Source organism: Portunus trituberculatus, chromosome 5 (genome assembly GCF_017591435.1).
Source record: "Portunus trituberculatus isolate SZX2019 chromosome 5, ASM1759143v1, whole genome shotgun sequence".
Classification (NCBI taxonomy): Eukaryota; Metazoa; Arthropoda; class Malacostraca; order Decapoda; family Portunidae; genus Portunus; species Portunus trituberculatus.
The window spans coordinates 1685805-1709852 of NC_059259.1; the positions used below are offsets into that span (position 1 = coordinate 1685805).

The window sequence follows — 24048 nt, forward strand, 5'->3', positions numbered from 1 at the left end:
TCTGGAATGGTACAAGGTAAAAGAGTCCCCGATGTATGAGAGGTGGTACGATGGAAGCTTGGGTGGTGATCTTCTCTTCAGAGCTAGGGCACAGTGTATGGATGTGAATGCAAGGAGTTACAGGTGGTCTGGGGACGAGACGGTGGAGCATGTGATGCTGGAGTGTGTGAAGTATGCCAGAGACAGGTATGAGATGATGCAAGTGGTGTTGACTGAGTTAGGGCATAATAGGAACGAAAGAGTGGAAAAGACGGGGAGGGAGTGGATGGTGGTGCTGCTGGGACTGAGTAGAGAAACGAATGAAAGGATGATTGATGCGGTGAAGGAGTTTCTGGAGAGAATGTGGCGTGCCAGATGTACAGACGGTTAGAACAAAGGACCCTGTTTCCTTTTCTTCTTCCTTTTTTTTCTGTGTGCCTTTTTTTGTCGTCTACAGGAGCTGCCGATCCAAAGGTCCGGCTCAGGAATGATCCAGAGTCGCCTGTTGTATCAAAATCAAGATCAAGATCAATAGTTTGGCGCGCACAACACAGTAAGCGGGGACAGAGTTACGGCATCAGCAGGTATTTTCGGTATTTTGTGTGTAAAAGTTATTGTATCATGTGATGTTCGCTATGACACTCATTTTACTCTACCTTTCCTGAACATTACAGGGAGCTGCTACAAGGGAGGGAAATCAAAGGACCACCTCACTAGACAGGTGGACAGACTTGGACTGGAAGAAGAGGAAAGGCTCAAAACAGGTGATGGTTTGTGTGGACGAGATGGACACTGCCTACCTTGACAACCTGGACGAATATATTAACGACGAAGGCAGGATTGTGAGTAGCCTTGCTTGAGTAGTAAATTCTTATAATTACACCACCAGCTCATTTGTGGATTAAATAAATGTTTTCTGGTTGATTTCGACCTGTTTCGAATGAAGATGCACTTAATTTCGGTCGCAAAGTTTTTTTTTCTTTTGCCTGCTCCCTCCCTCGCACCCCGCGTATCTTACGGAAACACGATTTTGCGGTATAACGAAGCATTTGTTTTAGTATGTATATATAAATTTTTTTTTAACCTGTTTTGAATGAATGCACGGTATTATTGCAGTTTCAACCAATACGCTACACTTAACAGTACACATTCTCACGGTCTAGATCACACTTATACGAGCATTGCTAATCCTATATTACCTTATTGGAAGTGAATAATAAGGTTAGGTAAGGTTTCCCAGGAGGTCCCCAAGCTTGTTAGAGATAGGGAAAAAGAAACATAAGGTAGGGTATATTGGTTGAAACAGCAGATTTACCGAGTGCACTAACCTAACCTGGTGGCACTACCATAGTATAGACATCCCGTTACCTACCTCTCAGCTGAAGTGGTTGGAGGTTGCCAGCGGTCGCCAGATGTACCCAGTTACCAATGCAGTGAAAGAACTGTCACCCCAACCTCCCCCTTTGAAATGTAATGAAAATATTAAGAGAGAAAGAGAGAGAGATTCTATCATATAAACACACCACACATCCTAATAGTGTAACAGAGTTCATTCTTTCACTTTATTGGTAACAGTGTACATCTGGTGACCACTGACAACCTCCAACCTGCACAGGTGAGAGGTAGGTGATGGGATGTCTATACTATGGTAGTGCCCCAGACCTAATTTAATCTAATCTAATCCAATCCAATCCAAACCAAACCTGACCTAACCTAGCCTAACTTAAACATAAACCTAACCTAGCTAATGTAGCCTAGTTGAGGCGACACACAGCACCACTGTTTCGTCTTCCTCAGAACAAAATTGACTTTATCTACTACAATTAATGGGATCTAACTAAGCAAACTAGCCTAACCTGACTGGCAATGCTAAGAAATTAATATAAAGTCATTTTCATAAAATCTGGCGATACAATGGATATGATTGAGGCAACACCCTGCCCAGGCAGACATCTTCCATAGACTGAATTCAAATAGAGTTGCTTTTCTCCATAAATTGCTATGATTGGCTAGATTTATTTTGTATTATTTTTATTGGCCAGTGGCTGCATGCCCAAACAAAAGAACTAATCATCATCACTCATTTCACTAGTGAAAAATAATTTGACAATGCGCACACACGAATGAACACACATAACAGCGTTCTTCAGTACCCGTCAGTCCAACACACGGGTAGGTGTTGCTTGCTCTCCCCAAGAAGTAAATTTTTAATCATTATTATCAACGTTATAAACAATTTGAGACGGGTATGTGTGGGTTCAAGTTACTCAGAATGAAAAGCTCTATAAGATGAGCCATGCTGCAGTTGGTCTAAAAGTAAAATAATATCCTGTAACTGTAAGATGAGGCCTTCCGCCCTTTCCCCACCATCCCCATCCTTGCACCAACAAGTTTGGGGACTTATGGGAAAATGGGTTTTTGGATGGGGAAAGCCAAATAAGATAAGATTTCGTATAACTCTGGTACCTAGTTATTTTATTTATTTATTTTTTTTATTTATTTTATTTATTTTTTTTTTTCCTTCTTCCAAATCTTTGGAGAAACCATTCTATATTTATAGTACGATAGTATAAAGTGATGAAAAAATACCACAGACCATTAGCCACTCCCAACAAGCTTGGGGTGAAACAAAAACAATTGTAATAATTTATAATACTTTAATGTTCCCTCCACTCCCTCCCAACACTCACCACTTAATATTGCCAATTCTTCCAAAATAACTTATGTTAGCTGAGGGGGCTGTGGCCTGCCTGGTTCCCCAACTAGGACATTAACTCAGTCAAACATAAAACTAATGAAACATGTAAAAAATTCCATTGCTTAACCTAGAAAATGTCAAACTTAACTTTATTGAGGAGACCCCACACAACTTTTTCTCTTGGTGCAAGTTACATGCTCCCTATCACAGCAGAAAATGTTCCTTTCATGATGGTTGTGAGTGACCAGCAACGCCTTAGTGTTTTGATTGTTGAGATGAACAATTTTCCGGTAGGTGTAGTCATAGCTATCCATTACTGGCAAAATGGTGCTTCTCTCTCATATCTCCCTCAACTTGCTCAGACAAGTAAAAAAATTATCTGGTATTTAACCAAACTTTTCCTACAAAAAAAAAAAAAAAAAAAAAATCAAGCCCTATGGACATAGAAACACATTCCTTTACCTTTTGATCCCTTATTTGGGAAATTTGAATCATTAAACTTAAGCTATGCTAATGTTGGCAAAATTTATTGCACCTGCAGAATCTTAACCAAGCTTCTTTTTTTTTTTTTTTTTTTATGTAAGGAGAAACTGGCCAAGGGCAACAAAAAACTTTTAAAAAGGGCTCACTTAATTGCCCATCCCCTTGCAGGTCAAAGGGTCAGCCAAAATCAAGAACAAGGAGTCCCTGTGATGTAACAATAAACAAAAGAATATCTATAAGCAGACTTTGGAGAGGGAATTTGCTTTAATGTGGATCTCTTAGAAAGTGTTTGATACTATGCTATTTATATATACTTTGGACAGTACCTATAGTCAGGATTGCTGCAGTCAGGTGTGATAAAATATTTTACTGACATGTGGTGAAGTTTTCCCTAGATTGTTTGTGTGGTGTCCTGGTGTATGTGGGTGGGTTTTAATTGATTCTGGTCACGTATTTGCTGTGTTTTAGGAAATTCTGATAATTCACTCTCCAGAAATTACTTGTTTTTGTTTAACTCAATCCAAAAGCCCTACAGAACCCCAAGCTTGTTGCGGGTAGATGATCGAGTTTTAATGCCCAAAAGTGTAATGTTCACCCTAGGTCATTCAGGTGGTTGCTGTTAAGGTTTTTATGGGATGATCCTACACTATTTGCAGTCTATATCTCCCTCCTCGGGTTCCTGTCTCCAGGGGTGATCTTGACGGCCTGGTGTGTCAGCTGACTCCGCCTTTCCTCTTGTTGGGAGATTTTAACGGCCGTCACCCATTGTGGGATGAAGGTGCTAGTAATCCTCGTGGGGTTTTAATCGGTTCTTTTATTGAGGATGAGGGATTGGAGGTTTTAAATTCTGGGGATGTTACACATTTCCACAGTCCTACTGGGACTTTTACAGCTATCGATCTTTCTATTTGTACATCTAATTCTTTCCTTGATTTTAATTGGCGGGTCCTACCGGATTTACACGGTAGTGACCACTTCCCAATTTTAATGGAATCTGTGAACTCTGAGCCACAGTCCCGCCCCCCACGCTGGGTTTTAGACAAGGCAGATTGGCCACGATTCACAGACCTTACCTCTTTTATCTGTCCGTTGGCCGACTTTTCTACTTGTGCTGAGGCTGTTGATTATTTTACTGATTTTTACATTCAGCAGCGCTTCAGACAATCCCTAGGACGTCCGGTCGCTTTACTAAGCGTCCCGTTCCTTGGTGGAACGCAGCATGCATAAACGCTGTGAGAGAGAAACGGGCAGCTTTCTCTCGTCTCCGGCGACATCGTGGGGACCCGCAGTGTCTGGAAGCTTTTCGACGCTGCCGAGCTCGGGCCCCCGCGTTTTTAAGGAGGCACAAAGAGCCTCATGGAAAGCCTATGTCTCATCCATTAATGTTCACACCCTTCTCACGGATGTATTCAATAAAGTCCGCCGAATTGCTAGGAAGTATTCTGTGCCTTCCCTGCCAGTCTTGTTGTCTGCTGGGCAAACGGTGGCAGATCCCAAGACCGTCACCGACCTGTTTGCGGAGCACTTTGCTAGTGTTTCCTGGAAGGATCCTGCAGCCCCAGGTGCATGTCACCGCCAGAGAATGGAATCTCTCCGCATCAACTTTTCTTCGACTGGAGTAGTGTTACAATGTCCCTTCTCTGCTTCCGAGTTGTGGACTGCTTTGTCCCAGTGTCATGACTCTTCTCCGGGTCCAGACGACATTCCTTATGCCTTTTTGCGCCACATGTCTGACAGTGCTTTTACCTTTTTATTAAATCTTTATAATATGATTTGGCATACCGGTGATTTTCCATCTTCTTGGGCTGTGGCAGTGGTTCTCCCATTTCCGAAGCCTGGGAAAGATAATCCAGGCTACGAACTACCGTCCTATATCTTTGACATCCTGTATTTGTAAAGTGTTGGAAAAGATGGTAAATGTAAGACTCATGTGGTACTTGGAGAGGGGAAGTACTTGTCATCTGTACAGTATGGTTTCCGAAAGATGAGATCTACTACTGATGCTCTTTTATCCCTGGAGTCCTCTATTTGTGAGGCCTTCGCTAATCACCACCACCAGGTAACCGTATTTTTTGACCTGGAGAAGGCCTACGACACGGCTTGGTGTCATGGCATTTTACATTCCTTGTTTAATTTTGGCCTCCGTGGCCACCTTCCTATTTTTATTCAGCAGTTTTTATCCAGACGTCTTTTACGGGTTTGAGTGGGGAGTGTTCTCTCTGAGGCTACTGCTCTAACTGATGGTGTCCCACAGGGAAGTATTCTTAGTGTTAGGCTATTCGCAGTCACCATAAATGGTGTTATTGATACTCTTCTGGATGGCGTTCACAGCTCCTTATATGTGAACGACTTATGCATCTCTTTTGCTGCTAGGATGTCACTGATTGAGCGCAAGCTCCAACTGGCGATCAATAGGGTGTCCAGTTGGGCCAACATGAATGGTTTTCGATTCTCCACCTCGAAGACCGTAGCCATACATTTTTGTCGCAACCGTGGCGTCCATCCAGATCCTGATTTATATTTAGCCAATAGACGCCTCTCATGTGTGGAGGCGACTCGATATCTTGGCCTATTGTTTGACAACCGTCTTACTTGGGTTCCCCATTTCCGTTCTCTTAAAGCGTCTTGCAGGACGGCACTATCCCTTCTTCGGGTTTTAAGTCACACCTCTTGGGGTGCGGACAGGGACACTTTGCTGCTTCTTCACCGTACACTTATACTTCCCAAGCTGGAATACGGCTGTGAGATCTACTCATCCGCAATGGATGCACGGCTACACGTGCTTGACTCCGTGCATTATGCTGGAGTCCGCTTGGCTACGGGTGCATTTCGGACATCTCCAATACCTAGCCTACTAGTGGATGCTGGTTTCTGGCCGCTTGACCTCCGGCGCCAGTCTTCGATGCTTCGGTGTTGGTTTCACACCCACCGTCCTCCTGATGCTGTCCCTTGTCTGTCAATATTGCGGGATTCGTGCTCGCAGGCATATGTCACTCTACCTAGTCTCCCTAAACCTTTTGGCTTTCGAGTTGCCTCTCTCATGCTGGATCTGTCTATCGACCCCACTCCTGTCTACTCTTTCCGACTCCCTCGAGTTGGTTATTGGCAGCTACCTGTTGTCTCATTATGCCCTCCTGCCATGGATGGCAAGAAGGATCTCCCGCCAGCTCTGTCCCGCACACGGTTTTTAGAACACTTTTTATCCATTCTGATGCCATCCCTGTTTTACTGATGGTTCCAAATCCGACGCAGGCGTTGGGTTTAGTGTGGTTTTCCCCTCCTACCGGTCTGGCAGCCTTCCTTCTGTGGCATCAGTCTTTACTGCGGAGCTGTCTGCCATAGTCCTTGCTTTGCAGATAATTTTTACTCTCCCGGTTTCTTCTTTTACAATTTTTAGTGGCTCTCGCAGTGCTCTTACTGCTTTCTCCTTTATTATTTCCCTTCATCCATTGGTTTTATCAGCTTTGGAGTGGCTATACCTGCTTATGAGAATAGGATATTGTGTTGGGTTTTGCTGGGTCCCTGGTCACGTTGGTGTTCCTGGGAATGAACACGCAGATGACCTTGCTAAAGAGGCAGCAAGTCGCGCTCCACCCTCTGCCCCTGTCCCGTTTAGAGATGTATTTCAGTCCATCCGCCTGGCGATTGTTGCAAGATGGCAGAGGAGGTGGCAAACGGGTGTTGCCACCTCAAAAATGGGAGAGATCACCACTTCCATTCTCCTTGACTGGACATACACCCATATTCGCGACCGCCATAAACAGATTGGTATTAGCGCGGCTCAGAATAGGTCACATTTATCTTACACAAAAGTATCTCTTGACCAGGGACCCTCAACCTTACTGTGATGACTGCTTGGTGCCGCTCACTGTACGGCACCTGCTTGTAGAGTGCCCTAGTTTAATTGAGTTACGACACCGCTACCTCTACCGTTGTCGCAGTAGAGATAGCGGTGTCTTTTACCTATCTAAGGTTTTTGGACCAGCTTTTCTGGCCCCTGGCCATGACGTTTTTAGATTTCTGGGAGAAGCTGGCCTCCTCCCCAATTTGTGAATTTTATTTCTTTTTATTATGTATTTTAATGTTTTATTTAATTTTATTGTACTTTTAGTTTTTAGTTACTTTTAATTTTACTGTTTTTAACTGCTTTCAGTTTTCATAAACTATAGTTTTAATTTAAATATCTTCGCAGCGCCATATGACCCTAGTTGTTGAGGCGCCTAAACAAAATCCATCCATCCACCCTAGGTCAGCACTCTGAAATTTGAACTTACAAAATTTAAGTCCAGCTACATCCTAGTTTCTGTCAGGCTGAGCCTTGGGACTGCTTTATATGATGTAAGCATGCACTTAGTAGTAGTGCAGATACTACTAAAAGTAATTTTGTCAGTTTTTGTTTTTTAATAGCTACTTACATTACTTACACACTGCTAAATATACATCTTGCTTGAACAAGCATTTACAGTTTTTCAATTATTGTTAGATATACTTTACTGTCCTTTCTTCCTTGGGCACATGTGTCTCAGTTCCTACTCTGCATCCATGATGGAAGATCACTGCTCTGATTGCAACCTTAGCTTAATAGAGATAACTGCATTCCACTTCCTCTTACCTGCTAGTGTGTGATAATACATAGCTACATATTATTACTATTCTAGTGGCCTTTATCAGTCTGTTATAGACTTGCAACTGATCATGGGGGTTGATGGGGGCTGGATCCAATCCTGGTTAGGTGAGGTTAGATTAGATTTACTTGATTTATATTAGATTTTAACAGTACTTTAGAAATTTTTTACAATTTAACCAAATATGGTCTCCTAGACTTTTTTGGAAATGGCAAAAATTTTGGTCCCTTTAGGATAAAAGTTTAATATACATAACTTTGGTGCCATATTTTCAACCATTTTCTTCCAGTCCTTCAGAAAAGCCATTGTATGCATATAATACAATAGTATAAAGTGACAAAGAAATGGTACCATTTGTAAACAAAGAGGTTTTTTTCTCGCCCCTCCAACTGCTTACTCTGTATAAGGGCCTTATCCGTCCCTGTATGGAGTACTCTTCGCATGTTTGGGGGGGTTCCAGTCACACAGCTTTGCTTGATAGGGTGGAATCGAAAGCTCTTCGTCTCATCAACTCCCCTCCTCTGATTAACTGTCTTCAGTCTCTCACCGCCGAAATGTTGCATCCCTTTCTATATTTTATCGCTATTTTCATGGTAACTGTTCTACTGATCTTGCTAACTGCATGCCTCCCCTCCTCCTGTGGCCACACTGCACAAGGCTTTCTTCTTTCTCTCATTCCTATTCTGTCCAACTCTCTAATGCAAGAGTTAACCAGTATGCTCAATCATTCATCCCTTTCACTGGTAAACTCTGGAACTCCCTCCCTGCATCTGTATTTCCAAATTCCTACAACTTGTCTTCTTTTAAGAGGGAGGTATCGAGGCATTTGCTCCCCTAATTCTGGCTGACAGTTTTGGCACTTTTTCTACTCTTTGGAGAGCCAGCGCTCAAGTGGGCTTTTTTCTAACTTTTTTTTTTTTTTTTCCCTCTTCCCTACGTAAAAAAAAAAAAAAAAAAAAAAAAAAGGTGGATGAAATAACTTATGGAGAAGGGAGTGTTGGAGTGGTGCAAGCATGAGTAAGAATTCAAGGAGAATGAAAGAGGAACTTTGTCATTGTTTATGTCCCACCCAGAACAAACTCATGGGGAAATGAAGAATACAGGAACATGCTTAATGATGCCAGAAAATGTTTACAGAGGCTAAATGAAAAGAGTAAAAAACATAACAGTGATGGGTAACTATAATTGCGAGGAAATAGTTTGGGAAGACCTGACAACTGAGGGAGGAGAAACATATTTGGGACAAATACTACTGAATCTAGCAGTAGACAATATCCTAACTCAATGGGTGAAGGACAGCACAAGATATAGAGCAAATGAAGAGCCATCATGATTGGACTCGGTATTTACTAAAAACCAGAGATACTCAATAACTTGAAATGAAAGAGTCCACTTGGTAAAAGTGATCATGTATCACTTAAATTCAAGCTGAAAGAAGGACTGGAAGTAATTAGGAAAGAAAACTATAAGAATAGAAAGGACAATTATAGTAAAACCAGCTTTGCAGAATTAAGGAAATACTTTGAACAAGTAGACTAGACTGAATTTTATATATCTGACAAATCTGAAGACAAGTGGAATATTTTAATGGAGAAGTATAATGAAGGAATAATAAAACATGTGCCAATCAATAAAATAGATAAGCCTAGACACAAGGAGTGGTCTAACAGAAGATGTGAGTTAGCAAGGCTGGTTACTCAATGAATGACCTCATTAATGGCTCACCATGATGAGGGTCAGTCCATCATGGGCATCTTCTGTGTCTTCCATCCAAAGATTTTCTGTTGGGACGTAGGATGAAAGTTGTGGTCCACAGCTCTTCAAGTTGTGATATTGATGTTTTGAGTTGTGTCCTTCAGTGATCTGTTGTTGGTCCTGTTCTATTCCTGATCCATATTTTCATCTACCTATGACTTGATTTCTTGTAAGAGGGAGGTTTCAGGACATTTGTCCCTGTCTTTCAGATAATTCTTTCCAATCTTTTAGGGAACTTGTGTTTGAAGTGGGCCTTTTTTTTATTTACTTTTGTTGTCCTTGCATAAAAAAAAGAACAATGGAAAATAACAAGAAAAGCAAAAGGATGACTCATAAGGATGCAGAGTAAATAATGCTAATTCAGACTTTCATAAAAACTAGAAAAGAATATACCTCAGAAATTCACTAAACAATTGCTTAAACAATCACAGGGAAGACACTGACACAACCTCCTTAGGAAGAAAATTGCAACACCATACAACTGTGTTAGAGAAGGATTGTGCTCTAACATCAGTTACATGACAAGGCTTAAATAGTTTCTTACTGTTGCCTCTGGTGTGATCATTATCAACCCTCATGAACAGATCAGCAGGATGAGAACAATGGCCATTCATAATCTTCCAAACCCTAATAAGGTTGGCTTGCAATAACCTCCCTTTGATAGAATGCAAATTGAGTAGCTAAACGTTCAGTGTGAAGAGAGGTTAAACACACCACTGATTTTCTTTGTTCATCTTTGTTGCACTGATTCCAGAAGTTATAAGTCACCTGTATAACTTGTATTCCACAAAAAGCTGCAAAAATCAATGATGTGTGTGGTAAACACTTGAACCATGAATTCTGGGGTTCTACAAAAAGTGCTTCTATGAATGTTATTAGCAACACCACTTGCACTGTAAAATGCTTCTGTTATATGCAAGTGATATTTCAAGGGACCATTTTATAACACTGTTACAAAAGATTATTTTGAGACAAAGGTATCAAGCTGGACAAGACAGTAATAAATATTTCACAGTATTATTGTCTCACTTCAACACAATAATAATGACTTGGATAGTGTCCAGTTCAGTCATAAAACAGCAGATTGCTGTGACGCTGCTGATGGCTCCTTCCGAACCCTCATGTACGAGTGAATATTTTTTAGAGAATCAGGGATTTGATGCATTATCATCCTATCATGCTCCAGGAAACCACCATTGAATAAACAATCACGTGTGAAAATTTCATGTTAATCACATGTATACAAAGCAAAACAAGGATAAAATTTTGAAAAATCTTCAGGAGCAATTATCTCGAAAAATGTTTTTCTACACTTTCAAAATTTTACAAAATCAGTATGAACTCTGATCAACTTTTGTTTGGTAGTATTTTAAACTACAACTAAAATGGTAGGTTTTGTTGGAATTAGATTTTTGATAACCTCAAGAGAAAACAAGATATAGGAAAGTGAAAAAAAAATGTTGAAAAAAAAAAAAAACGGGAGGGCAGTTCAACTTGCACTTTAGTCCCTGGGTTGGTCAGAGTCTGACTTATCACAAAATTTGACTTATTGGGGTCCAAGTTATCCAGGTTCAATAGTATTGTAAGGTGAGCTTCCACCCTGATCACCTTTTGGTATGGATGCATGATGCCACCTCTGCTAAATGTGGGAAACTGCCTAATTAGAAGAAACAGGTTTTGTGTGAAACAAGTGACATTTTTAAAGTAGAATATACTTTTTCATTCATCTGCATCTTCTAATCAAACCCTTCCATCCTGCCTGATCTTTTCTACCTTTGGCTTGTTGCTAAACACAATGGAAACAGTAGTTATCTTGTGCAGGTGATGTGGTGCCACACTGTATATAGCAGGAGGTGATAGTTGTCATTTGTATTAGTCTGGGATGAGTTAATATCTTGAGAACATGTATGCCTAATTAAGAGAAATAGGTGAGTAAAAAATCTATTTTAGTTAAAAAATATCATTTCAGGAATTAATTCCAATCATTTACATATCAGGGAATGCCTGTAATGTTGGTCAGTGTTACCTCTAGAAATACACACATCAAGCTCCTTTTTCTCTGTCACTGGGCATATCAAACTGAAGGCCTGGTGGAAATCTGGAGTTTTTAGGTGGGAAAGCAAATATTTATGAAGTTTGCCTTCCCTTCCTAACTAAAGCTGTCCTTATCTCAGCAAACTTAACCTAATTCAACTTTGGTGAACTTTAATGATATCAAATTCAAATTAACCAAACTTTGCAGGATTAAACAATCTTCACCAAAGCTGACTTGGTCCAATTATTCCTAATGTAAATTAAACAAATGAAGGCAAATCTTATTCAAGCTGATCTGATTTGTAATTTTATAAACTTTGTAAGCTGGTCTTGGTTGTTGTTGTTGTGTTTCCATCTGTTCTTAATGGTTGTGTGAGGAGAGATGTCTGAGTAGCTGACAATAGTATATCAATAAAGATATTATTAATCATACTTTACAGCTAGATAATGTTCTTGTTTTTAGCATTGCTGTAGTTATTATGAAATTATATTCTTAGAAGGTCACACATGCTAATATAAGATAGGTCAAAAGTCAGAAAGTGTAGTGGAGGGGAAGAGTATAGGGAAACAACAAACTGCAGTGGTTGTTATGACTGTGGTGTTCACCTCTGTTTTCCTCTGCAGGTCACCTACAAATGGCTGTCACTCACTCTTGGTGTTCATTCCAATGTGGCAAAACAGTGAGTTGGCTTTGATATTCTCTCTCTCTCTCTCTCTCTCTCTCTCTCTCTCTCTCTCTCTCTCTCTCTCTCTCTCTCTCTCTCTATATATATATATATATATATATATATATATATATATATATATATATATATATATATATATATATATATATATATATATATATATATATATATATATATATATATATATATATATATATATATATATATATATATATATATATATATATATATATATATATATATATATATATATATATATGTATATATTACTATTGGTTTACTGATCATTTTTTCCAGCATTTTTAATCTCTATTTTATTATAGTGTTTTACCTTTTTAGTGTTCTAAATATGTTTGTTTAGAAAATTTTATTATAGTTGCTAAGCTTTTCACTCCATTACTATTGATACTGTATGAATAACCTTTGTTCACAGTGGAAATAAAGATTCTGAATCTGATTATCCTCTCTCTCTCTCTCTCTCTCTCTCTCTCTCTCTCTCTCTCTCTCTCTCTCTCTCTGCCTTCAGTGGCCTAAACCCTACGAACGGCTTATGGACCTGCTGGAGTCCCTCCTATTGTTTGCAAAAACTGTGCCTCTATGCTTGCATCTTGCCTGGCCAAACTCTTTTAATTCTGTCTATTGACTTCCACCTCTCTTTCTTGCTGGAAGTTTCCCTACATTCAACCTGTTCTAATGCTGCAAACTACTGCCCTGTAGGTTTAATCTCTTGCTTGTATAAAGTTTTTTTAATTTCTCTTCAAAAGGAAGATTCTTAAACATCTGTCACTTCACAATTGCCAATGTGGCTTCCATCAGGGCTGCTGTACTGGTGATCTGGCTTTCCTTACTGAGTGTTGGTCATCCTCTTTTAGAGATTTTTTGTGAAACTTTTGCTGTTGCTTTAGATATATCGAAAGCCTTTCATAGAGTCGGGCACAAAGCTTTGATCTTAAAACTACCCTCTTGCGTCTTTTATCCTCTCCAACTGTTCTATTGCTACTGTGGTAGACGGTCACTGTTCTTTTCCTAAATCTATTAATAATGGTGTTCCTCAGTGTTCTGTTCTGTCACCCACTCTTCCTATTATTCATTAATGATTTTCTTAACCAAACTTTTTGTCCTATCCACTCGAACACTGATTATACCACCTTACACCTTTCCACATCCTTTCAGAGACAACCAACTCTTCAGGAACTCAACAGATTATGCAGGGATGCCACAGAATGCCTGACTTCAGATCTCTAAGACTTCTGATTGGAGCAAAGAAAACTTATTAGTGTTCAATGCCTCAAAAACTTCAATTTTTCCATCTATCAACTTCACACAGTCTTCCAGGCAACTATCCCCTTTTCTTCATTGATACTCAACTGTCTCCCTCATCTACACTGAATATCCTCAGTCTGCCCTTTATTCTTAGTCTAAACTGGAAACTTCACATCACATCTTTTGTTTAAACAGCTTCTAAGAAGTTAGGCGTTCTGCGGTGTCTCCGCCAGTTTTTCTTGTCCCTCGAACTGCTAACTCTATACAAGGGCCTTATCCGTCTTTGTATGGAGTACTGTTCGCATATTTGGGGCGGTTCCACTCAGACAGTTTTATTAGATGGATGGTATCAAAGTTTTTTGTCTCATCAACTCCTCCCCTCTGACTGACTGTCTTCAGCTTCTTTTTCACTGCTGAAATGTTGCATCTCTTGCTATCTTTTATCGCTATTTTCATGCTAACAGTTCTTCTGATCTTTCTAGCTACATGTCTCCCTCCTGCAGATTTGCTGTACAAGGCTTTCTTTTTCCTCTCATCCCTATTATGTCCAACTCTCTAATGCAAGAGTTAACCAGTACCCTCAATCATTCATAGTTTTCTCTGATAATCTCTGGAACTCCCTGTCTGTGTCTGTATTTCCAATTTCCTATGACTTGACTGCATTTAAGAGGAAGGTTTGAAGAGATTTATCCCTGTCTTTTGGTTAACTCTTTTGTACCTGTAAGGAGACTGATGTCAGAGTTGCCCCACCCCCTCCCTCTCTCTCTCTCTCTCTCTCTCTCTCTCTCTCTCTCTCTCTCTCTCTCTCTCTCTCTCTCTCTCTCTCTCTCTCTCTCTCTCTCTCTCTCTCTCTCTCTTGTCCTTGGCACATTCACCCCTTTTACATAAAAAAAAAAAAACAAGCTTAAATTACTGTTGGTACTGCTATCCACAGAATGTTGCACCATTTTGTGATGCAGCAGCGAGGTGGTGATGGTGATGGTGGTGGTGGTGGCGGCGGCCTGACTGTCACCTACCTGTTGACTGGTGCAGCAGAGGAAAGTGACGGTGCTGTGAGGAAGGTAAGGTGTATTAAGGTGGTGTGAGGAAGGTAAGGTGTACTAAGGTGGTGTGAGGAAAGGTAAGGTGTACTAAGAGAGTTGGTGTTAGTATTGTTATTATTGCTGTTGTTAATGCTTTTTATTATTATTATTATTATTATTATTATGATAAGTATAATTATTAATATTAATATTATTATTTTAATGTTTTGAAGCTTCCCTTTTATAATATGTTAAAGTCATAGGAAGATGGAAGTATACAGGTAAACAAATATGACCATATTGGCATAACAACACACTGATGATGGTCCAAATGACGTGGCAGACTTCTGGTAGATTGTGGCAAGTGTACCAATGAACGTGTGACACAGTTCGTGCCATCAGTCTCGTTGTACCCTGTGCTTGGTGAAGTTGTTCTGCACTATATTTCACCACATTTCAGCATTCTTGCAATTTATCTTGCCTCCAAAGCCTACCAAGTGCCAAAGAGTGACTACAGTATGAATATTTTTTTTGTTCTTCATTACTTGCCAATATTCATGTTAACTGTGTATTTTTCATAATGTGTGGCTTCATTCCTAAAATATTCATTATTAATTGCCTTAATATCCAAATTTGATCATATGATTATAAGGCAAAAATGGAGTTTACCATCAGCATGTACCTAATTGCATCCAATATGTGTGTGTGTGTGTGTCTGACTCACTGCAGTGGTGCTGCTGAACTGTTGGACTGAGACTATGATTCATAAGTCAGTTCATCACCAGACTTCAGCTGGTTAACATGTGTGCTTTTCCCTCATCCAATACATCTGCTGCTTCCTCCCTGTTCCCTCTGCATCACCACTGCATTGTGATTTTCATTAGCCAGAGACCATTAAAAGATCAATATAGAAATGAAAGAGAAGGTTATCAAGTCACTGAAAAGTCACAAAATGAAAGAAACTCCTCCCATCTCTGCCTACTCTCTACCCAGGCTTACCGTCTGTGTGAGGAAAAATGCAGTAAAGAAACCTCTCACAGCATTCTTCTTTCTTCTCTTGCCTACTTAAAACTTCATTTCTTCTATAAATAATGTCTACTGTGTCTAGTACAGGATCATCAATGAGCTCTTCTGCAACACACTGGCATTAATGTTGTATGAATTAATTCTAATATGGTGACCTAATCTCAGAGGCTGTGTGAACATGTCCCATTTTTCCCATAGATTCTTCAGTTCACAATATGCATTTTTGCAAAATATGTGGGTTTTTGTGGCCCATAAAGGTGCATGTTAGGGGTAAGCACTATACTGTACTGATATGAATGTCCAATGTGCAGTAGAGTACAGTATTGTACAGTACAGTATACTGTACAATACTGTACTGTGGCTTTCCTATGTGCATTATTTTGAAAATATAATACATTAGAATCAAAGAAACCTTAATCCATATTTTATATATGAGCTCTTATATAAGATGGTTTTTAATGTCTGGATGATTTTTCCTATTTCCAGACTGTGTTCCAACCTAGTTAGTCCAGAAATTGGAGGTCTGACTATTTATTTGGCCAATTTTACTTTCAGTTTTTACTGCCACCTCATGTTCTGTATCTCATTGATATACATAGGTGTATGTTGTGGGCTATATATTTGTCATTTAAATGCCTTTTTCCTAAGTTATATTTGTATTCTTGTTTATCTTTTGATTAAAATTTTCTCATGTATATATATTTATATTGTAATTTGATTTATTGATTACTTTTTTGTATTTATTTATTTATTTTATTATTATTATTATTGTTGTTATAATTATTATTTTTCAGACATTCAGACAAGTTGGAGGAGGAGGTGAAGAAAAACACAGGTGCAGGGAGGTGAGTTTATTCCTCGACTAGTTTAGCTGATGCTTTCCCCTGAAAAAGCATCAGCTAATCTAGGCGGGAATAAACTCACCTCCCTGCACCTGTGTTTCTCTTCACCTCTTCCTCCATTATTATTATTATTATTATTATTATTATTGTTGATGATAATAATATAATAATAATAATAATAATAATAATAATAATAATAATAATAATAATATTATATATGGTTTTTTGATGCATTCTTTCAATTATCTAATTTTTCTTCATCCCCACATTAATATGATATTTACATATGTCTGTCTACTTGTGCAGGTGGTGAAGGTAGTACATGAGATGGAGATAGAGGCAGCCCGAGCAGCCATGAACACTGTGAGCAGCCAGCATGTGTACAGCGTGCAGAAGAGTGCTCTGCCTGACATAGGGCTGCTGTATGGAACTGATTATGATGTGACCAAACAGCATATCACCTCCACATCCAGGTTGGTGGGTGCATATACTGGCATTTCTTGATTTATGCATATTCAGATTATGTGATTTCAAAATATGTGGTAAAAACTTTGGTAATTTTTTTCAAATTACACAAATTATTTTGAGTAGCATAATGTCAAGAAAATCAAGTTTGGTTGGGTTGGTTCAGTTTCATGATGTGGCCATCTAGTGTCACCAGGTGTTCCCCCAGTTAACACACTGTCCCTTTACACAGTACCCGGAAAAATTGGCATTAGATGGGCTTCTTAAAATAATAATAATTAGTTTCTAATTACTATATGCATCTATATGGGATAATGAAAATATTTTTTAGATATTTTATTCTTGCCCGTGCATCGCTAGTGTTGACGTCTCTCTCCCCTCTCCTCTCCCTGTGCCTTAGCAACCATATCATATACAGGTAACTCTCGATTTACGCGATACATGCGTTCCAGAAGGCATCGCATATATCAGATTTGCGTAAAATAAACTTGTAAATCTCATAATAAACAATAGATGATAGGGGATATGCTGGATGTGGTCCAAAAAAATTTGTACAAAATACTCTATTTATTTGGCTAAATTAACATGTTTTTTATTATTTACTATTCTAAATACTAGAAGTGTATCTAAAGTAAAGGGAAAAGCAAGAAATAATAAGAGAAAGCAAAAAATAATAAGAGAAAACAACAATACAAAGAATACGTAAACACAACACTCACTGCGTCACTGCCTTCACCACTCACACCACAGTCAGTCACCATCTCCCTCTGAGCTTTTCCACTTTATCAAAAATCCACTTATCAAAAATAACCTCACAGTATAAAAGGAAACATTAGTAAAAAAATAAACGCAGGACGCCATTGTCTTAATTCATCCCTCATAAGCACATGCCGTTGCTGACCACCTCCTAGTCAAGGACGTCATTATCCACCTGCGCTTCCTCCGCTTCCACGGGATAGTCCACATCCTCTTTTGGTACTACATCTTCCACTGGTGTTTTCTTGAAAAACTGCAGCATGGTGGTCTGGTGCTTTTTCTTGGAAAATTCTTTTTGCATTACTTTGTAGCAGGAGAGTGCATCTGTTGCAGTGGAGCTCCCATCTATCGGCCAGCTGTGGAACTCTCTGGCGTGCAGTTTGAAATTACGTCTGGTGCTCAGTTTGAAAATGCGGTTCGGCATCTGGCGTGCAGTTTGAAATTACGTCTGGTGCTCAGTTTGAAAATGCGGTTCGGCCAAATCGCGTATAAGCAAACCGATCTTATAAATTTAATCAATTATAATATTTTTTCGGTCACATATTAACAAAAACGCGTAAATTAAACACATGTAAATCAAGAGTTACCTGTATATCCCACAACCCATATCCTTCAACTTAAGGCAGGTTCACACACGTCAATATGCTGGAGGCAGGGCTACTCACTAGAGGTATCAGGTAGATATTGCTACCTAGCAGGTGAAGCTGCTACCAGCAAAACAAGATGGACATGTTTGTCTTGTCCAGATGCTAGGGGCTTTGTTTACATAATGACATTATGATAAACGTCATCAGGAAGATCAGCCTATACCATCTTGCTGTCAGTTAGATCCTGTTACTATATCAGTAATCATTCTTTGTTTATTGCAGCTGAGAGATGCACAAAAGCGTTGTTTAGAGGATACATGCTGCAGGGATGGCAGGGTGTGTGCCAAGTTGCTCTCTCAGATGCTGCTGTGGATTCAGTGATGGATTAATCTATTTTACTTTGATTCCTTTGGGGAAAATGGCTTTGGTTTATGAATATATATGAACATTCGATCCTCATTTTTCTGGACTAAATGGTGCAGGCACTGGTCTGGATAATGAAAAAAGTCAGGATAACACAAATGGGTCCTTCGTTTGCCAAATATGGTTGTTTGTCTCATTAGACATTTTTGAAGAATACCAAAATTTAGTTTATTTAAGTTTCCGTGATGAACTAAACCTAAACTAACTAAATCTAAGTTAGCCTAACACTAAAACTAACCTATCAGTTCTGTATATTGCAGCTTATAAGTCGATCTGGTACATGAATCAACTCCTGTTATTTGACCCCAAAATGTTGTACTATAGGTTTACTTTGCAGATAAGTCACCCCTCTTTAACTATTGCTTAGTCTGATCCAATGTTACCCTGGGTCACTAAGTACTGGATTGTAAATTAAGTTTTATCTAGAATAAATAAAACAATTCAAACAGATTGAAGACACCACCAACTTCAAACATTTCAGTTTTTACTTTCAGTCCTCACCTGTTTCACCACTATATCAGATGAATATTTACTTTAGAACTCTAATAGTAAGTGTCCAACCACATACAGTCCTGCTACTAATGGAGACTGCACATACTACCAAAAGGAATATGTTCAAGGGTGAAGTGAATATTTCATAGGCAAGGGACTCAAGGAGGCCAGATAAGACTCCTGGCTCAGGGAGACAGCCTCTTCCTCTTGTCATGTTGTGTAGGGGACTGACACTCTGGAGTCTGAAGTAAGTAAGAACAACAACATACATACATAAATACAGTAGTTTATTACTAAAACTATTTTATTGATACATGCTAAAAATATAATAATTTCATAACGAAACAATCATGGTTGACTGCTCAGTGCTGCCACCTAGTGACTAGCATTCTGTCTGAACTGCTGTTTAAGCATGAAATATTAAATATCATATGTTTTTAGATATTTTAGATTATTTTGAGCATTATGTTTTAAGCTTTTGTATCAATAGAATATTCTCTAGTAATAAACTATGGTATTTGTGTAGGTACGTTGTTGTTCCTACTTACTGTAGAGTGTCAATACCCTGCACAACATGGCTAGGACAAGAACATCTCCCTGAGCCAGGCATCCTATCTTTTCCACTCATTACATTTTTCTTAGTGCACCTTTACCACTTTTGCTTCATGATGCATCTACACAGTATTTGCCAGAATATTCTACCAACTTATTTGATTTACAAGTGACTGACACAATTTGCTTGACCACACCGTACTTCTCTCATTCACAACTCTAGCTCCTTTCTCTAATTTTCTTATTAATTCCAGCTTTTATGTCACACCTAGGGTCACTCACTTATGCCTAACACCCTTGGAAGACATAATGAAAAGTTCTAAGGTACTGAAAATGCACAAACTTACTCACTGATACTGGACAACACAGTGTTCATTAGTGTCAGCCGGACTTCTTTGCAACCGCCTGCTGCAGCGGTGCCGCCATCTATCTGCTGTTTCTGAAAGTGTGTGAGGTTCACATTGTTTGAATGAATTTGTTGGCCATCTGGACTCAAATTATTAAATTATTATCTGGACATTGTCCAGATTAACTGAAATCCAGATAAACGTGGGACATACAGGTGTATATGCAGGGGTCCTCCCTTAATGTGAAATCTGCAACCAAAGAAATGAAAATAAAACATTTAGATGAAAGAACCAATTGTTGTGAACGAAGAACAATGATTCTATCCAGTGCTGCTGTTGCAAAGGCTATGCTTGAACCTTGAAGCTTGGGTCGGCTGCTCCTGCAGAAGACAAACATAAAAAAAACAAGCAGAAAAGAAAAAAAGACCAGTGTCCTGTTCATTAATTATCCCCTCTTATAGTGATAATGGGTTTTGATGGGTGGCGGCTGCAGCGTGGGTGGTGATGTGATCGTGGTGCACTTGGTTTGTTTACATTCTGGTGATCGGTTAAAAATCAGATGAGTGAGCCGGCACAACAGAAAATGACCGAGTGGACATAATTCATAACAATCGGAAAACCAAAATATCAAATGATGATGAAATGAAGAGGAAACAGTCTCAGTTGCCAATCACAATGTATTTCACAAGAAAGCTACCCCTATTAGTGAACCTCAGCCCAGGCAATACACTCCTCATGTCATGCTGTTACACTCCACATCATCTCATCCAGTTATTCATCAACAGTAATTGCATGTGATGGAAAGCTCAAGTATCTTTGTACCTTATCTAACATGTGTTCTATCAATGAAGGCAACTGCATTTACTTATGATATTTCATGATATTTATGGGTTTTAGGGGAACAGTGGAACCATGTGTGCTTTGTGGTCCGAGGGGTCTCCAAGCACATGGGTTTGAATCCTGTCCACGGTCCGAGTGTAGGTTGGGCTTCCTCACTTGGGGCAATGGTTTCCTAGTGGGTGGGCTTTGAGATAGGAGGTACCACAAAAAGTATCCCCTTTAGCCCATAAATTCCCGTGAAAAGCCCACATGGTATAAAAAAAAAAAAAGATAGATACATAATACTACAGTGGGAGATAAATACAAAATTGCTTCTATTTATCTTCATTTTATTGCTTTATCCTTGTTTATTTTTATCCCTAAAATTTGTATTACTTAATGCAATAATTGTATTTAGATATGAAACTTCATGGTTTTTGTATGTTTAATGGGCAACATTTAAGGGTTTTGGAATGCACTACTATGTTTTGTATTTATGATTATGTCTGCTATATGATTGTTCACCTTGTGATTGTATTTTCAAGAAGTAATTGCAACCGTATATCAAGGAATATTTTTTTTTTTTCTCATTTTTATTTGTAATGTATACATCCAGAGTGAGTGTGACCTTAGGCATTACTGAGCCTGTCTGTCTCTCTGTCTGTCCGTCCCTTCTTACCTCTCTACCTTCCTGTCGACAGATACAGTGCTATCAGCTGCTCTGAGGCACAGATCAGCCGCAGCACAGGCAGAATACAGCATTTGGTAAAGGATGAGGCACCAACACCACTACACAAGGTATGAAGTGATTGTGGTAGCGGTGGTGGACTGGTGGTAGTAGTAGTAGTAGTAGTAGTAGTAGTAGTAGTAGTAGTAGTAGTAGTAGAAGTAATTCTAATAGTAAACCTCACACCTAAATTTGTTTTTTTGATACAAATATATCTAGTAATAAATGTGAATATGTTTGTGTGTTGTGTATTATATGTCAGGGATGGAGTGGGTAAAATGATGGCAGAGGTGAATGGAGGGAAGAAGGGATGCAAGCACCATTCACATGTAAACATTAGATATACACTAAAATTGCACTTTCTTTAAACAAAATAAAGTTTACTATATAGTGTGAAAGTGATGAAAGATTAATCACATTGCATGAGATCTGTGAGAAACACATAGATACAAACTCAGCTGATGGGCCAACTAGTGTCAGCATCTTGATGCATGACTCCTATTGCAAAATTTCACTCGTATCTCAAAGCAAAAAAATGACCAGATCGTGGTTCATATCTCAAAAAACTTGTATCTCAAGTAGCTCATATCTCAAGGTATTATTGTGCATTTATAGTTCCTGAATGAATTTGTTTTCTGATTTTTTTTCTTATTAATAGAAACAATAAATAGTTGTTTTGTTGGTAGTGCCAACATAGTATGGATTATAGCAAAAATAAGTACATTTTTTTTATCTTTTTATTTTCATTTTGTTGCTTTTGTCACATCAACCTGTCTCATATAACTAGGACTAGGGTTCATCTATTTTTTTCCAAGGTTGAAATACCAGAATTCAAAACCCATAATAGAGGGCGCAGTGCCATAGTAGTAGTGCACCCCCCCACCCCCAAGTCCCCCCTCCAGTGTGCTCTGCCTGCCATGAAATGTAATTCTATTTTCAGCATTCATAGAGTTAATACCTCCTCTCCTTGTTTGTGTTTTGGTTGCAGTCGCCAGATAAGTACTGTATCATTTGATCCCTATACCATTTGTGTGCATTGTCTGGGTTTTCATGAGGTAGACAAACATTGTGACGAGTGCAGAGAATGGAATGATAGTTTGGTTGTTAAGGCTTATAAACACACCAGTTAAACATTAGTTTCTTCACTCTGGCAAATAGAAAATGGCCCTCCCCTCCCTCCCTCTCCACAATGGAAATAAGAATATAGAGTGGAGACTCAATACTCGAACTTAATTCGTTCCAAATGGTTGTTCGAGTATCAACACGTAAAGTCCGATATGCCACCCGGGTGGAAATGGTACACGAGTCCGATATCCCGCCCAGGTGACAGGATATTTAGCAATGCACCACAAATGTGCTTTAATTGGTAACGCTGTCAAAATGATTACACTGGTACTCCTGTCCTCCCACTACACCCCTGGTGAGAGAAATTGAAACTAGGCCTACCACGCTCAATTTGCCAGGGTCGCTTGTGGAGTACACTCGTGCTTCTCAGTTGCGCGTCATATTTGCGGTTTTGTGTTAGTTTTGTTACTGAAAATGGTTCCTCCAGCGAAAAGAAAGCTAGTATATTCTAGTGAGAGTGAGGATGAAAGACAATCTCATCCTGTAAGGCCTCATAGGGCAACGAGAGGGCGAGGAAGTGAGTCGAGCCTCGTTATAGAGACTCCTACCACCACCACCCAACCTACACCATTATCCGCTTCTGAATTGACATCTACAGCCTCTACTGGTGTCCTTGTAGCTTCAAGGGGTGCCAAGACCTCCTGTAGATTCTCTGCAGGTCGAGCAGGCAGGTCGACTGCGAGATCGACCACACGAGAGAGATAAGAGGACAGCGCGTGCCTTATCTACTCACTCACAGCCTACCACACAACCTATCACCACCACTGTCTCTCTCTCCATACTACTTCCTCTTCTACTAGCACTACTGTTACTGCTACTACTACTCGGCCTTCTACTAGCAGTACTACTACTACGTCTCCAGGGGCGTTTTATGGTAGAAAAGGAGGTGTTAGAGTCCAGGGGACTCTAACACAGTCTATGCATGTGCATAGACTATGCTACTCGTATACGATTTCACGCATTTTATTTTATGTGGTGAGATTCATCACATACTGAAAATTCATATCACGTACAAATGCTCACACTACACACAATCTAAGAGCATAACATCATCTCTGGACAGCGGGAGCTGCAGTATTGCGCTCCTCTGTTGGCCCCACCACCCCCACCCTTCCCCCTAACCTTCCCACCTTCGTCCGGGCCGGGGCGGAGGTTGCCAACTCGCGCCACTCTCCAGCTTCAAGGCTTTGTTGCAGCGAAACTAAAGTGAGTATTGCCGAAATATTTTACCAGTATATGCACGTAATAAGTCTATTGATGATAAAAGTGTTTCCATTCAATTCTGTAACACTCGATAATTTCGTGATTTAGCCGGATCACGGAGGGATAGCCATATGCCTTT

General features: G+C 39.5%; 1 protein-coding gene across 1 annotated transcript in view; it reads left to right on the forward strand.

Moving 5' to 3' along the window:
• The first annotated feature begins 489 nt into the window (after positions 1–489).
• LOC123514349 (cilia- and flagella-associated protein 251-like) overlaps positions 490–24048 on the forward strand; it is an 86564-nt gene continuing 63005 nt past the window's right edge. The window contains exons 1-6 of the transcript XR_006677585.1: positions 490–563; positions 654–821; positions 12199–12254; positions 14458–14584; positions 16720–16886; positions 21556–21652. The gene's annotated coding sequence lies outside the window, so the exon portion shown is untranslated. The remainder of the gene's footprint in view (positions 564–653; positions 822–12198; positions 12255–14457; positions 14585–16719; positions 16887–21555; positions 21653–24048) is intronic.